Below are 5,167 nucleotides of genomic sequence, written 5' to 3' on the forward strand. Positions count from 1 at the left end.
GGAGAGAGAACTTACCACAATCCTCAGCCGCTCTGAGGAATCAAGGGCACAAGTGGGTACTTGCAGAGTTCTTGCAGCTACCTTGCTTGTTCACTCAGTGCTCCTGGGGGTCGTTAGAAGCTCTACTTTGGACCTCGCTTCTGACACCATCTGTTAAAAGAAACACTTTAGCCCAGTTTAAAGGATGTGATTGAGCAATGAATGATGTGTGAATTGGGCAGTCCCCAGAATCACAGTAAATTCAGGGAGACTCCAGGGATAATAAATTCATAGACAAAAAAAGGGAAATGACATACAGAAATTGAAAGTGAGATACAGAAACAACTGGATTGGTTATAGCTTGACATTTGTGTTATTTGAACACAGTTTGAACACCCAGCAGTGTATGAGTGGTTGAAGTAAGGCTGCTGGGATTGGCCAAGACTCAGCCATTGTTACAGGTGCAAACTACTAAGTTAGGTTTTCATTCTTGTCTACCTATTAAGTTAGGTTGCAGTTTGTCCACAAGGACTCAAGTACAGAAGTACAGAGTCCTTCCTGGGCCACATTTAATTTGCCTTAACAATGGTAATACTAGATATCTTGGGGTGTTAGGGAAGTAGGTCGGGAAAGATGTGAATGTTCTAAAGAGCTGAAGATTTGATTGCTTCTTACTGTGTTCCTTTCTAGTGAGATCTCATATACAGTTTAAATTTGACCTTACATAAGGGTAATTTACCTCTAATTACATATATGCTTTGAAATACACAATTAAAAAAATTTGAGCCTACGCAGAGTCTTGTTTATCTATTATTAAATGTAATGTGACTTTCTTTTGAAAATCAACTCTGTGAAAACAAGTCTGATAAAATAAGAATTTTGAAGTATCAAAGAGAATTTATAATTAAAGCAGAAATGTGAAAGTATTGTTATTTTTGCATATTTAGTATAATATCAAATAAATGCTTAAAATTGAAGATTTGTTCAATGACTTTTTCTATCACAGTATCTTAAAACTAGAGAAAATCGGAAGAATCACTTTTTATTTCTTTACCTCATATGTAGTATAAAGAATAAGGAATTAAATTGAATGAACTGGTTGAAATATAGGGTCTTTATTGTATGTAGCATTTTCTCAGTGCTTTATTGTCATAGCAAATATTTGTTCCTAACGCGTAAAAAATTTTAATTTAAAATTTCAGGCAATGAGGGAAGATGGACCCTTATTCATTCCCTAAATTCCAAATTTTTTGGCTTATATAATTCTAAATGGTAGTTTCCCATGATTATTTTGACATGGAACCATTAAATTTTCATTGTTTTGTTATATACACAACTAAATGCTGACACTGATTGTGCATGTGTGCGTGTGTGTATAGGCAAGCAAGTAGGAAAAGGCAGGGACAACTTAAAAGTGCATGAATTTGGATGACTGTGTCACTAGCAGAGGTGATCATCACAGAAGCTACTCATTATGATGAGCAGATATGAGTTCAGCTTTAGACAATTGAATTTGGAGAAAAATTACCAACACACAGTAGAAATTTGAAAATAGAATTTGTAATACAAATTATAGGTAGAGATACTGATTTAGCAGTCATACTCATGAAGGTGATAATTGAAGTGATGAAGTTGCTACGGAAGAGAATACAGAGATGAGAAGAAAATTAAGAACAAATCCTGGAGGAACACAGATTTTTGGGAGTGAGGCATGATAGAAGAGCTAGAGGAGAGATAATTAGTAAAGTAGGAAGTGAGTTAGGGAATGTAGATACCAAGGATAGAGATTTTATTTTTATTTATTTAATTTTTTTAAGATGGTGTTTTGCTTTTGTTGCCCAGGCTGGAGTGTAATGGTACGATCTCGGCTCACTGCAACCTCCGCCTCCCGGGTTCAAGCGATTCTGCTGCCTTAGCCTCCTGAGTAGCTGGGATTACATGCGTGTACCACCATGCCTGGCTAATTTTGTATTTTTAGTAGAGTCAGGGTTTCTCCATGTTGGTCAGGCTGGTCTCAAACTCCCGACCTCAGGTGATCCACCTGCCTCAGCCTCCCAAAGGCTAGGATTACACGTGTGAGTCATCACTCCCAGCCCTGAAATACTTTTATAGAAAGATGGTCATGATAAATTCGTAAATAAAAAGCAAATGCATAATATGATTTTTATTACTATTAATAAATATATATACATTTAGTCATAGTAAAATATTTATATTGTTTAACTCAAAGTGGTGAGTTATGGGTGACTTATTTATCTTTTCTGCTTAGTTGAATTTTCTATTGTTTTATAATGAACATGTTATTTAAAAAGATAATGAAATTTCAATAACTGTTTAAAATAAGAGATAATGGAGGGGAATGCAGGACAAGAGCAAGGCTTTGTATTTAGTTAATAAAAGGTATTGAGAGAGTAAGTATTTTAATTATTGTGAGTATTGAGAGAACAGTTTTGGTAGCAGATAAGTTAGGTTCCATGGAATAAGGGAAATGGGGCCAGGCAATAGAAACATTGAATATATAATATATATAATTATTTGTTATATATTATATTACACATTAATATATTACATGATATATTCCATATTAATATACATTGTTATGTTGTTATATGTTATATTAATATTAATATATATTATATTACAATATTATATATAATATTCAGTGCCTCTACCACCTTCTACCACCAGAACTTTGATGGTAAAGGGAAGAAGAAAAATCAGATGGTCGATTGAAAAGATAACAGAATGAGAGACATTTTAATTTTGCAGGGAGCATATTGTTAGAATAGTTGAAGGATCCAGTGGGAATAGAGGAGCTACAGGAATGCATAGATGAGATAATTAATAGAGTAAGGTTCAGGGACGCAAGGTATAAACAGCTAGTTTATATTAAAGAAGAACAGAAATGCCTCTTTTTTATGAAAAGGAAGAAAGAATGGATGATGAAATCAGGGATTAGAAAGCTTTTTCTGTAAAGGGGCAGGTATTAAATATTTAGAATTCATGGGCCATATAATCTCTTTCACAACTACTCAACTGCTGTTGTAGCACAAAAGGAGCCATGGACAATATATGGATGAATAGTATTCCAGTAAAACTTTCATTTACAAAAGCAGACAGTAGCTGAATGTGGGTTACAGGCCATAGTTTGCAGATCCCTGAAAGACAAATACAGAGGCGTATAGGAGATTGAGTAATTTTATTTCAATGAACTATGTTGTTTTGGTGATGTATTCAATGAAGTCCTCTTCAGAGGTGAGGGAGGTAGGTGTTCAGTAATTGAGAAGAATGGAATGTATATCATAATGAATCATAAGGAATGTGACAAATAGTTAAGATAAATAAAATAGTTGCAGGTGGAAGAAAAAGGTCCCATTTTATAGTGGTTAGCACAAGCTCATTATTGACAATAAGAGTGCAAGTGTAGAAACCCGTATTGTATGGCTAAGCATCGCCAGAGGTTGGAGCTATAAATATGGTTAAGTGGCAAGGGTTTGAGAGAATCAGGGTTTCCGAGGCCAGTATGGCTAATCTTGGAATCCAGGCTAAGTGGGGGGATAAAGAAATCATAAGGGGATTCATGGCTTGTAAGAACAGGGAAGAACTGAGAATTGAGAGATAAAAATGAGAGTCAACAGAAGGTAGGTAGGAGAGAAGGGAGCACAAGAGGTGAAAGGATAGGAGATTATGGTCACTAAGGGTAAATGTTAGAGTTCAATGTCATAGAGAAGAAATTGTTCCTAGTGGCCACAAAATCTTGAATGTTTTCTGTCTACAGGTAGCTGAATTGGAGATTAAATTTGTGATCAGGTGATAAGGGAACTGTAAAAAAATTTTTTTAGTTCTGTTTAGAAAGCTCTCGCAGGAATTGCTACTCTGCTGCTCTTGCGTTGTACTGGGCTATGTTTAAGTTGGGGTGATTCTCATGACTTGCCACTTTTCTGGCTGCTACCTAGAAAATGAGGCTCAAGCTCTTTTGTTTTTTTTCTCAGAATCACAAGCCTATTTTGGATAGATCACTCCTTCACACCTCTCAACTTAGCACTTATCCTTGAGATGGGCAAGTATAAAACTTAGTGCCCATTCTCAAATTATTATGTTTGAATCTTTCGCTTTTCTTCCAACTCCCTTACTCATGGGATCTTTCTCTAGGCAAGGAGAGAAAATGCATGGGAAAAATGTCTCTCTCATGGTGCTTTCTTCTTTTGCTTTAATGTTTGATCCTTAACTTTTTATGATTTCTGGAAATTGTCTGTTATTCTGTATATCTTTCATAGTCTTAGCTGCCAAATGCAGCTGAATAGAAATGAGGATATGGGGAGGGATTTCAGTGGTAAAGTGCTGCAGAATTTTCAATAGCTGCTATGAACAAAGAAAAAATCTGGTAGGCCAGCTGGAGAAATGTCTTAATGTGGGGTCTCAGGGGTGGGAAAAGGGGTAAGAAGAAAGGACCAGGTTTAAAGGTCCAAGGGAAACAACACTTTGGAGTACCTCTCCTGCACATTAAGAGCAGCTGAAGGAGGCAGGGTGCAGTGGCTCACGACTGTAATCCCAGCACTTTGGGAGGCCAAGGTGGGCAGATTGCTTGAGGTCATGAGTTCGAGACCAGCCTGGCCAATATGGTGAAACCTCATCTCTACTAAAAATACAAAAATTAGCTCAGCATGTCGGCATGTGCCTGTAATCCCAGATACTCGGGAGGCTGAGGTTCGAGAATCACTTGAACCTGGGAGGTGGAGGTTGCAGTGAGCCAAGATTTTCTCCATTGCACTCCAGCCTGGGCGACAGAGCGAGGCTACGTCTCAAAAAAAAAAAAAAAAAAAAAAAAAAAGGGAAAAAAAATATAACTTGGGAAGGTTGGTAAATTTGGTGTGTGATAGGCTTAATGACTTCACTCCATTTCTTGTACATAAACATGAGTTATAGGTAGTAAGTCCTTGAAATTGTCTTGGCATGCTCTTTGCTTATATTGAACCCATTCCTCTTTCTCTTGTTTCTCAAGATTTCAGATTTCCAGGTTGTATTGGCCCTTATAATGCTTAATGGTGTTTTTGTCTGAACTTATGATTAATTTGAATAATAATATTTCTTGTACATGGAATTTTTTTGATATATTTATCTTACATCCTCAATTAAACCGTAGTTCTTAGAAGACAAGTATCTTACATTCTCTTTTTAAAACACATAG

General features: G+C 36.2%; 1 protein-coding gene across 2 annotated transcripts in view; it reads left to right on the forward strand.

Moving 5' to 3' along the window:
* The window catches only part of STPG2 (sperm tail PG-rich repeat containing 2), a 669,788-nt gene that overhangs the window by 39,175 nt on the left and 625,446 nt on the right, over positions 1–5,167 (forward strand). The window lies entirely within an intron of this gene.

This window comes from Rhinopithecus bieti, unplaced genomic scaffold (assembly GCF_001698545.2).
Source record: "Rhinopithecus bieti isolate Rb0 unplaced genomic scaffold, ASM169854v2 scaffold_6708, whole genome shotgun sequence".
NCBI lineage: Eukaryota > Metazoa > Chordata > Mammalia > Primates > Cercopithecidae > Rhinopithecus > Rhinopithecus bieti.